General features: G+C 40.7%; 1 long non-coding RNA gene across 4 annotated transcripts; it reads left to right on the plus strand.

The window, feature by feature from the left end:
* Nucleotides 128-6,450, plus strand: LOC110436793. 4 transcript variants are annotated; one of them, XR_002454639.1, is made up of 7 exons: nucleotides 128-590; nucleotides 679-1,113; nucleotides 1,529-1,611; nucleotides 3,257-3,329; nucleotides 3,420-4,269; nucleotides 4,790-4,847; nucleotides 5,944-6,450. It is a non-coding gene; the product is annotated as an uncharacterized LOC110436793 (long non-coding RNA). The 4 variants fall into 4 exon arrangements; XR_002454638.1 differs by having other exon boundaries at nucleotides 132-1,113; nucleotides 3,420-3,707; nucleotides 3,891-4,269; XR_002454637.1 differs by having other exon boundaries at nucleotides 129-1,113.

Raw genomic sequence — 12,024 nt, forward strand, 5'->3', positions numbered from 1 at the left:
AAAATCGCTTTCAAAACTAGATAAAAATGTAATATGTGCGGTTTTAAAAATTAAGGATGTATTTTACCTGATTTTATAGCGAATGAAAAGACTTTCACGGAAGTTAAAGACGTGAAGTTGACTTTTTCCGCCAACAAAACAAACCGCTCCTTTGTTGCGACGCCGACGGTGGCGGTGGCCAGTGGCGCCGCCGCCGCCAATCAAGATAGATTTTTTTTAGATAAAGGCCAATCAAGATAGATAGAGGCGGGCAGAACAGCCTTTGGAGTTCGTTACATGGAGATGGAGGCGCGTAAACCCCAACCCATTCAGAGAATTTCCCCCCTCGGCTGTTAGCTGAGCTTTGACCAAGAATCGTCGACCACCGCGCACATCACCTGTTCGACGAAACGCTCCCTAGGACAACTGATGTGTTGGACCGGTCGACAAGGGCGACGGGTCAGCCGCTGGCCGCCGCAAGGTGCGTGCTGATCCGCGAGCTGCACCTGGTGGCATGCCTCTGTGCTCTGCCGCTGCCGGCAGGCTGCCATGCAGCCGTGGAGATGACACTGGCAGACGCGTGGTCTGTGTACCGACGGATCAATGCAAGGGTTCGTATTCGTAGCCACCCTCTGTTTTCTAGGAAAAAACCACCCTCTGTTCAGTGTTTACTTTTGATGCCCACTTTTTTTATTGAAGCCCTTTTGATGCCACTTGATCTGGGGTGCTTACTTTCTGCCCATCTCGTGAAATGCGTTGCCGACAAGAAAGGGCGCACGAAAATGCACCAAGATGGCAAGATGCTCCCGTAGCTTTACCCCTTTTTGCAGGTTGAATGATGATGGCACAGGGTCATAGGGACGATGGGAAATAGTTGTTTAGGTGCAGATCACCAGTTGATCACGGATACAAGGACAATATTGAGTTGTTTAGGTGCAGATCACCAGTTGATCACGGATACAAGGACAATATTGTTGGTGCATGAGTTGTTGCCTACTATAGCAAGCTCCCCGATCGAGTTACCTCCACAGCTCCACTGGAGATATTATACAACATCACCAATCATACCAGGAAGAAATGGAGGGGCGGCTGAGTTCCCACTTCCCAATGATTCAACTTGCAAAACAAAATCAGGTTAGTTCCGTTGATTCATCCGGAAAACCTGCTACAAAATGAATACTGAAATGTGTATCTTACTAGCTTAGCCAGTTAGGTGGTATATGTAATAGAAATAAAGGTGATAGTTCTGAAAATTCTGAAGTGCTTAGCAAGCCCATCTCATTTTCCAAATCAGGAGAAGCTTTCAACCATGTGTAGTCATCAATCAACCACTTGCTAGTACTCAGTCTGTCTGTACTGCCCTAAAGTTAAGAGCTTTGATTTATCATATTGTCAAAAAGCTCCCCTCCTTTGCTTAAATTAAGGTGAGGATAGAGAATGTCTTGGGAGCACCAAACACTCTCTCACATCACCAATAATGCACCATTAAAAATTCATGCAATTTGAGTTGGCCCTATACTAACGCAGCCTTGCATATCATTTGAATCAGGCTTGTGACGCGGCTGCAGAAAATTATAATAGCTTGTTGGTGTTGCCATCTCAGTTGCTCAACTGATTATCAGTAATATACTGGTATGTATATGTGCCTTTCTGCCGACAACTTTTGTTGTTTACTTGTTAAAGAGAAGCAGTCCTCAGAACACTGGCCATTGATTCATGCATAGATTAAGCCACAACGTCATGGTAAACAGAACTACAAATGATTCAACTTTCTGATGGTGGGAAATGATAAATCCTTACGAAGTGTTTGCTGGTTCACTTTGTTTGCGTGCCTTTGATTCTATGTTTGTGAGTTGTGACAGCTCATTATCCTAACAAGTTGCTGTCAGGTAGATTAACATATGCTTTAATATTAGGCGAATAACGGGGTCAAAGATCTGATTATCTACATATACGGAAAGCAAATAGAACTCAATAGTTTTGAAGCTAGGAGCTATTACTTTGAGGTGATACTTACACACTGGTGTCATTGATGTCTCCATTCCTTTTCCTTTTCCTAAATGGAATAATAATAGTAGTAAAGGTGATTGAGATTAGACCATCATATTTATATTTTTTCTTACCATTTTCTTTAAGCTCATAGCAGTGCTGGTGGGAGTGTAATCCTGTAATTTTCTTTGGTGATAATACACCCATGTTGAAAATATCTTAATGATGAAAAAGGAACATATAGATCGCTAATAGAAGGAACTTCACAAATTTGTTGAACGGGAAACTGGAATCTGATTGAATGGAGTTATGGAGATCTTACAACGACAGAACTAGTTTGGTGTAGTGAATATGCAGACACTGAGGCATGATTATGATTTGTCTTTTTTTTCAAAAGGACAGCTAAAGATTTGCCACAAGTTTTATTATTAAAAGAAAAAGAAACAAGTATTGGTCCAGTTTTTTTAGAGAAACCAGGCCCCAAAACCCAATAACATCTCCCCCAACACAATAACTAAAACAACGAAAGAACTCCATGGACAAACTCAACACCACTAGCCATCTAGCCGCTCAGAAAAACAAACAATGAGCCAACTAGAAAAGAAAAGATCAAACCACTAAACAACTCACACTCTAGCTAAACCGACTAAATAACTATCACAACTACTCACCCAGGTAAGTACATCTACCATGACTAAGAACCAAACATCTACCAAGGTAAAATGACTGCAGCTCGGACAACAACTACCAGGCTTCAATGGTCTCGCATGCTGTCTCTCCAAACCTTTTGAATGCTCCTTTCAATAAAAACCGGGCAAGTCTTTTGTCAATCGCCAATACAACGAAAGAACTGAAGATCTGAGTACACTATGGAGGTATGCTGATTGGGAACTTGTCCACCATGCACCAGGGACCAGGCTCTACCATAGGTGCTACCTTGATTTTAGTCATAGTCATATTTGACCTATGATGTTTTTGGCATATTGGTCCATATCTGCATTTCGATTATCCCATGCTAACAGGTGGTATTTCAATAACTAAGGAATTTCCTCCTACAGTGAAAACCATAGTTTCAGTTACACAGCCATTGTTTCCAGGAATCCTTGTAGTTTTTTTTTTATCTGTGCTCTATTGGGATTGGATCTTGCAACCTCTAACATTATTCTCACATGGGGTTTGATGTTGCAACCTCTAGCATCATCCTTGCATTTTCATGCTTTGAACTGATATTCTAGAAAATAATAAAAACTCAACACTCATTCAACCGTTCCAATCCTGCTCTTAATAGTGGCATTGAAGACCCAATGCAATGCACCATGAAGGAACAAGACTACTCAATAATTGTCAATCTTCTGTTACAGGTGCCATGAGTAATTTTCATCTGAGTTGTTGGGCTTGGCAGTCAAATTGCAGCTTAAAACTCTAATGACTGTTTTCCTTCTCTAATGAAGCTGATCAATGGATCAAGATCCAGACACTCATGTTTGAAGCCACGGCATAGGATGGTGAGCCTAGTTGAAGGGCTGCTGGATAGGCAGAATCCAAGAGGCAAAAACATTCGTGGCCTGGTGCCCCTTGCACGCAGCTTCGGCAAAGCTGCCTGTCTGACATAGATGAAATTGTTATTACCTGTTAACCATGTTCAAACTGTTATTACCAATTAACTATGAGTGGCAGCTGGATGTGTTTAGACAACTGCATTATACCATACACAGCAATCAGGACCAAAAACTGAGAAGGTATTCAGTGGCACTGGATTTTTTTTATTATATGCTCTCATGGTAGATGACACATGAGAGGTGTCCACCTGGCTGTCAGTTCTTGATTTTGATGATTTTGAAAGGCAATCTCAGTTTTTTTTTCTTTTTTTTTGGCAACCAAGGCTAGTGGTAATTAAAATAATATACTCATTTTACTTACAGGGAGGCATCCAATCAATGTTTAGCCGCTCCACGCAAGTTGGAATCTTTCTTGTCTGTAAATGTGAAGTGACATTGGTTGCCAGATTACCACTAACCCAATTTACAATCACGGCCTAATTATTTTGCTGACTTGTTTGTCCCCCTCCCCTACCCCCCACTCCCCACAAATACTGCTGTACTAACTCTTCTTGTGGCCTTGTCTCTGCCCCTTCTGGCTATAAAAGTACACTTGGCCTCCCACCCCTCTTTGCACCAGCACAACTCTGTTTTCCTAGTCCGCCTTCTTCTAGGGTTAGAAGTTATAATGGGTCGGACTATGCTGTGAAAAAGTGATCTCAGTGCTATGGTGTGGAATTAAAGATCTGATCTAGATATCCAGGTAACTAACTGAACTTGTTTAACATAAGTTTCATCTTGAACCTTTTTTTCTCATTTTGTTATGTATATGTATGAGCATATATACACCTTCACCTGTGAATCTTTCAGCTTTCTTTGTTGAAGCATGTGTAGTTGTGTTGATGATCTCATAGATCCCATGTCACAGCAAGGGACTGAATGGATAAAAGCCTCTTAGTTTTTTATCAGCTTTTCTTTTCTGTTTGATTTCAATGTTTTAATCCTTTTGGAACATAAAATACAAGAGTCAGTATAGATCTTGTTCTGTCCTGATTGCAGTGTGCTTGATCTGTTATTCTAGCTTGATGAATATATGTATATCTTTCATCTTCTTGCTTCCAGATGCATGCAATCTGTATTTGTTGAAGATCCCTACATAAATTTTATAAAAGGTGCCGCTAAAGATGAACACTTTGCCAGTGATAACGTAGCAAGCAGTAATTATTTCTTATGAGCAACTGTTGATACTTCACGGAACTGATATTGATGTGTTATTTTTGTAGGTTTTGCATTTGGGGGCAGCAAGCTAGAGGCGGCAACTGCATAACTTGCGATAAACTTGTAAGAATTCATGACAAGCTGTGAAAATAAATGTTGCCCATAATTATCAGAACTTCCATAGTGATTAGACACATAGGCCGTGTTTAGTTCCTCAACGAAATTTTTTTGGAACACTATAGCATTTTTGTTTGTATTTGATAAATATTGTCCAATCATGGACTATCTAGGCTCAAAAGATTCATCTCGCAAATTACAGACAAACTGTGTAATTAGTTTTTAATTTCGTCTATATCTAATACTCCATGCATGCGTCTAAAGATTCGATGTGACGGGAAATCTTAAAAAAATTGGGTTTTGAGGAGGAAGTAAACAAGGCCATAGTTTATGATCTCTTCTTTGGCCTATTCACCTTAAAACTTATTTGCACTATCAGCTAGGGAATGTCTAACAGAGAAACTAAACTGTCATTTGTAGGAAGGTTTTAAGTAAAAGTAAAACATCAATTTGACTATTTGTACATTTTGCAGTGCTCTTCTCTGAAGCCATTTTGTCACTTAAGTTTCAAAATTCCCGAGCATCAGCATTTGCTCTGTATGATAGCCTGATGAATTACTGGAGTACATTACTAAGTCTTAACTAAACAAGCTATGCAATGTTCAAACAATGTACTATCAAATGGTATCCATATATAGATTTGGTTCTCATAATAATGTGATGGCAATTTGTAAGATCTCCACATGTATTGGAGCTCTTGCTAACTATGAGTACATGAACCTAGCTCATATACACAATGCATAAAGGAGTGATAAAATGGAGTCCTATCTGATATGATATGCACTAAAGAAAATCAGTGACATTGAACTTGTGATGATGTTGAGCCTCTGATATATGATGCTACCAACGATTCAAGCATACTATCAGAATAGTTGCAGCATCATGCTCTAAAGTTCATATTGAAGTAATGAACTATAGATAACGTTAATGATATACTGTATGCATGCTTCTTCCTAAGTAACATATTAACTCCCATTGGTTAGTCGAACCTTGCAAGTGGTCTACATCTATGCATGAGAAATATATCTTGAATTGATCGTGTTCTTAAGGTATATCCAAGAGAGTGTGTTTATTCATGACAAGCATGATTTATTTGCTGCAGGTTGGACCATGGTGTGCTGATGATTTTACCGCAAGTTATGCAGTTGCTGCCTCAAGCTTGCTGCCTCCCTTTGCCAAACTTGTAGGAATAAGATGAAGTTCATCTGTATAGAAACCTTCCATAGCCATGTATCGTATATTTACCAAGAGATCAAACATAAGGAATGCAAGAATGCTATCTACTCACTCTGTTCCTAATTATAGGTCGTTTTTTGGCTTTTCTAGATACATAGCTTTTGCTATGCACCTAGATATAAGATATGTCTAGATACATAATAAAAGTTATGTATCTAGAAAAGCCAAAACAGCCTGTAAACTGGAATGGAGGGAGTACAATACATCAGATTGTCACTTCAAGCTAGCTAGCTGCTCATGTACGGTTGTGTTTTCCCCCATGGCCGAAAAAATAATGAAATACTTATGTTGCTGAGGTTTCCACAGCCAATATTGTTTTAGTTTTGTGCTCTATATACGAGCAGAAGACAGTGGATGAGATTGATTTTTAATCTTTGCGATTTAGTGATTACCAGATTTACCTAAGGCATATATTACTATGTTCAGTAAAAGGTAGACAGTGGTATTATTCAAAGTATCTAAACTACGAATAGAGATTGGCAGTTAAAATTATTTTGTTTCAAACCTGTTTATGTGATGACAGTTTATAGTTTATGGATCTACCGTCTCTGTTTACATAGTTGTTTGAACTGCCGTTTAACCTGATTAAATGGTCATTTTGCCTGATATAATTGGCTACATTGGTCGATTGTTTAGTCTTTTTAGACAAACACTGTTCATGTGTGTGATCGGAGAGTATGCTTCACAAAAGCTCTTCCTAGATGATGGGTTCAGCACAAGCACGCAACATCAAATTGGCTACTATAGCTAAAAAATTTGTGGTTTTCGATATATATAATGTTACCAATAAGGCAATAACACTACAAGCCATCAGTTATTTCTAGGGGTGAAAATGGTGGTGTGGATAATGGAGAAGAACTTTTAACATCCGTGTAGATACGGATAATCCAAATCCGATTATCTGCGGATACGGGGTAGGATATGGAATAGATAAAATCCGGCAGATATAGATTACCGCAAATTTTATACGGATTATCCGATGTTTAAAATAGGATATCCGAAGGTTTCTCTTCCAAGACTAAAGAATTTAGGATTTTAACAAGTTTATTAGGTGAGGACTTTTATTTTATGATGTGGTTATTTAATGTTCTAATTTTTAAAATAAGAAATTTGCTAGATGCTATTATTTATTGGCTAATAACTTATTATTTTTTGGTGAAGATATCATGTTAAGTGTTAATTGTTAGTGTGAGAGCAATAACATGGAATGCAATGCAAGATTATTATCTATTGCCCATTCTTGTTCTGTACTAAATAAATTATTGACAAGCATATAATTCTCTATGTATGCACATGTTACTCGACTATTAAAATCCGTCTCCGAACCGTTTCCGCTCCATATCCGTACCAGTTCCGACTACCGAAAAAAATCGTATCCACATCCGTGTATTATCCGCTCCGCACCGAATCCGATAAAGAAAAGCAGATTAGGATATGGAAAAGGCATTATCCGCACCGATCCGTTTTCATCCCTAGTTATTTCCCCTTTGATCAACCAATGCCTCAAAGCCCCACTTTGTTGATCTCGGTAGACTTTTTCAACCATTTAGGCCCCGTTTATGGGTTTGATTGTTATATATTCTTTTCGTGAATTTGAAACTCAAATTTCAAGTTCACATGATATATGGAATAATTTTGATAGTCCAGGGGATCTTAGCTTAAAGCAATATGACAATTTAATCGTTAAATCTTAATTTGTTGATTTGAGGCTCTATTTTTTTTTGCAATGGCTGAAAGGTCCTAATATAGCTAGAGGAGAGGTGAATAGCCTATTTAAAAAAAAACTACAAACTCACTAGAGCAAGGGGTTAGTAAATAACAAAGCGAAGCTTTTTGCTCTAGCTCTAAAGGGGGGTTTGCAAGTCACCTATCCAACAAATCTAGTTGATATAATTACTAGGCACACAAGAGCTATGTCACTACTTACACTAGAAAGCTACCTAAAGTTTCTATACAAGTAAGTAAGCTACTCTAGTTTGCGGGAATGTAAAAGAGATGGTTTGAACTTTATACCGCCGCGTAGAGGGGATGAACCAATCAATAATATGAAGTCCAATCACCGGGAGAAATCCAATGAACAATCACAATGGAGACACACAATTTTTCTCCCGAGGTTCACGTGCTTGCCGGCACGCTACGTTCCCGTTGTGTCGACCAACACTTGGTGGTTCGGTGGCTAAGAGGTGTAGCACGAACCTCGTCCTCACTAGGACACCACAAGAACCTACCCACAAGTGAGGTAGCTCAATGACACGAGCAATCCACTAATGTTGCCTTTGGCTCTCCGCCGAGGTAGGCACAAACCTCTCACAATCACCGGGAGATGGCCACGAACAATCACCAACTCGTGCCAATCCTCCTCCGCTGCTCCAAGCCGTCTAGGTGGCGGCAACCACCAAGAGTAACAAGAAAACCACAGCTAGAACGATCCCCAAGTGCCACTAGATGCAATCACTCAAGCAAATGCACTTGGAATCACTCCCAATCTCACAAAAATGTTTAATCTATGAAGGAGATGAGTGGGAGGTGTTTGCTTAGGCTCACAAGGATGTCAAGTATGCTAGAATGCCAAGAGCGTGAGCCCCAAGCCGGCCAAACACGTATTTATAGTCCCTCAAACAAATAGAGCCGTTGGCTCTTTCACTGGGCGAAATACGGGGTCACCGGACGCTCTTAAAGGGGCACCGGACGCTCAGCACCAGCGTCCGGTGCTCCAACGTCAGTCGCGTGTCAGAGTCTAACGGTAACCTGCAGAGCACCGGACGCTGAGCTGCACACCGGACTCATGCGCAGAGAGTTCCGCAAACCTGTGGGACACCGGACGCTAGCCACCGGACGCACCCTGAGCGTCCGGTGCTCACCGGACTCGTGCGCAGAGAGGGTCGCCAAGACGCCCGCACACCGGACGCGCACCACCGGACGCTCAAGCCAGCGTCCGGTGCCTATCGTCCGGTGCCTTACCCTAGCTGGGCTAGGCACTGTCTGCACCGGACGCTCAGACTTAGCGTCCGGTGCCTCAGTGGCCAGCGTCGAGAAACACTCCCGCGACTTCTCCAAATTTCCCACCGGCGCAATAGAAAATATGCACTTCATTTTCTCGAAAAGCGCCGAATCCCGCCTCGCAAGCTCGGCGGGAGGGAGAGAGGAACCCATCCCCTCTCTACCCTTGAAACTCCACCTCCTTTTCAAAGTGTGCCAACACCACAACGTGTGTACCAACGAGCGTGCACGTGTGTTAGCATTTTCACAATTATTTTCTTTGAAGGAGTTAAGTTAGCTCACTAGGTTCTAAATGCATGCACATGAACAATGACACCTAGTGGCACTTGATAACCGCTTAGCCAAAGAATTCCCCTCTTTATAGTACGGCTATCTATCCTAAATGTGATCACACCCTCTGTGGTGTCTTGATCACCAAAACCAAAAACCCTAAGCAATACCTTTGCCTTGATCTCCATAGGGTTTTGTTTTTCTCTTTCTTCTTTTCCAAGTTGAGCACTTGATCACCTTGTGGTCATCACCATCATCACCATGATCATCTCTTGCTCCATCACTTGGCATGTACCAACCTCATTAAGTCTACACATACTTAGCATAGAGGTTAGTACTAGGGTTTCATCAATTATCCAAAACCAAACTAGGGCTTTCAATGGCAAATAGCCAATTTTCTCTAAAGTTTCCTCCTTGAACCAGCAACAAAGTTGTCAATCACTATATGTAAGTAAGGAGGAAAACAAGATCCTACAACAAAGCCCAAACATGAGGGGTCACAAACTGATCGTGTCAGTGATTTTCTTTAAGTAAAGATTGTGTCAGTGATTTTTTTAACATAATGGTAGGAGCTCTACCTTTCAATTAAGAGAGAAAATAGAATTTTATATATAGGTGGAGAGGGCACGCCCCCTTAAGGGAAACAATTACAACTTTTCTTTATTGATTACCCCTACCAGCTAATGCCCTCTTTCTTTGTTGAATATCCTCTTTGACTCTTGACGCCACTTGCATTGCTGATTCATGAGCGTTGTTAAAAATTCTTCTATTCCGCTCCTTCCATAGGTTCCATAGTGTGAAGATCACCATTCCATTGAAACGTTTTCTTTCTCGCTTGGTTATCTTGGTTTCAGCCTCCTCTCACCATGAGATTAAATGGACGGGTTCCTGAGATGACATGATCACTTGGGCATCGAAGTGCTCCTAGGATAGAATGATGCTCTATACTACTTTGGTGAATGGGCAAAGTAGTGATGAGGATAGGTAACTGGGAATTAATTGGTCAATGTAAGCTCAGTTTACTCTAGTGCTTCGAATTGGGTGTACAGAGGACGTGCGTGTTTAGGAGCTCTCAAGACTCAACAAGTCCAAAAAAAAACCCTTCATAGTACTCCCTCTGTCTCTTAAAGCTGCAATTTTTAGAATTGTTCTAAGTCAAACTTTTACAACTTTGATCAAATTTATAGAAAAAAGCTAAAATTTATAGTACCAAATTAATACCATTAGATTTATTATAGAATATATTTTTATAAAATACTTATTTTATGTCATAGATATTGATGCTCTTTTTTATAAAGTTGGTCAAAGTTAAAAAAGTTTGACTGATACGGATTCTAGGAGTTGAACGGAGGGAGTACATACCAGCTGTCAAGAGCAAATCAACTGCAGCCCGCGGCTGTACCGAAGAGCTGCCGACTTGCACCACCAATTCTTCACTGGTCAAACTATGGTGCCATATTTAAAGCAACAAAAGTTTCCCAGTGCGCAATACTCCAACCATACTGAAATTTCATACGTACTACATCAACTTGCATCGTTTAGCTTGTACTTCAATATTCAGCGGCGGCGGCAGCAAAAACAGATTAAAGCTGTGACTGTGAAGAAACCAGAGGCAACCAAACGGGTGCAGAATAATAAAAAGAAAATCTCTGACCTTCATCGAGATGCATCTATGCCACTAAAATTGTTAAAGACTGGTCACTTTGTTTAAAGGAGTGGTTCAGCTTAGAAGCAGGTCACTGGGTGCGGCTGCAGTGCGTTGATTAAATAATCGCGATAGGGCACCATTAACAATTCATCACGTACGTTTACACTGATAAGTCATTGCTGAATACCTGACAGATTCGGTTGATAAACTCAAAGCAGCCGCGCTTCGAGTGAGACACATCTAGACATGTAGATGCATGACTGCTGCATCAGATACCTCACGTGCCTAGCCTAACAGGTACATACAGCCAACGGCGCGGACTATACGATTTTCGATTTGGGGTTCAGCTTTTGAACTTTGAAGAGACGACGACACAGCTAGATGTGCCGGCCGACATAGCGAAAACCACGGTGAAAGGTTTCGGCTGCAGAGTTAGATTAATTAGTGCACCCGTGCGCGGTGAAATCTGTTAACTCGGAGAGCTGCAGGTTACGTGCATCTCGACGAACTCGCGAGGTGCTGTGTCGGGCGGGTTGCTAGATTAATTAAGCGCAACTTGCATTGTGTCACCGATCGAGGATCAAACAAACGCATATACTATATGCGGTGCCCGTTTTAGGTGCAGTGTTTTTGGTTCAAAGTTGTAAACATATGCGTACTTTTTTATACAATAAGAAAGTATAGGTAGGAGTAGTAAGCAAGTATGGTTGGAGTACAAGGCCACAATGCAAGTTGCAGTAATAATATCTAATTAACCGCGCAAGTGCACATGTGTGCAGCGTACACCGCATTATGTGCCGGCTCAAAACCATGTAAATTTAAAGTAGTATGTGTACTCGCGCTTTGTAACTAACGCCTTAGGGCCTTGGTTATGGGCGGTAAACTTTATCGCCTATTATATCGAATGTTTGATACATATATGAAGTACTAAATGTAGATTATTTACGAAATTTAAAACATGGCTAGAGAGTAATTTGCAAGACGAATCTTTTAAGCCTGATTAATTTATGATTAGACAATAATTGTCAA

This window comes from Sorghum bicolor, chromosome 7 (assembly GCF_000003195.3).
Source record: "Sorghum bicolor cultivar BTx623 chromosome 7, Sorghum_bicolor_NCBIv3, whole genome shotgun sequence".
Taxonomy (NCBI): domain Eukaryota; kingdom Viridiplantae; phylum Streptophyta; class Magnoliopsida; order Poales; family Poaceae; genus Sorghum; species Sorghum bicolor.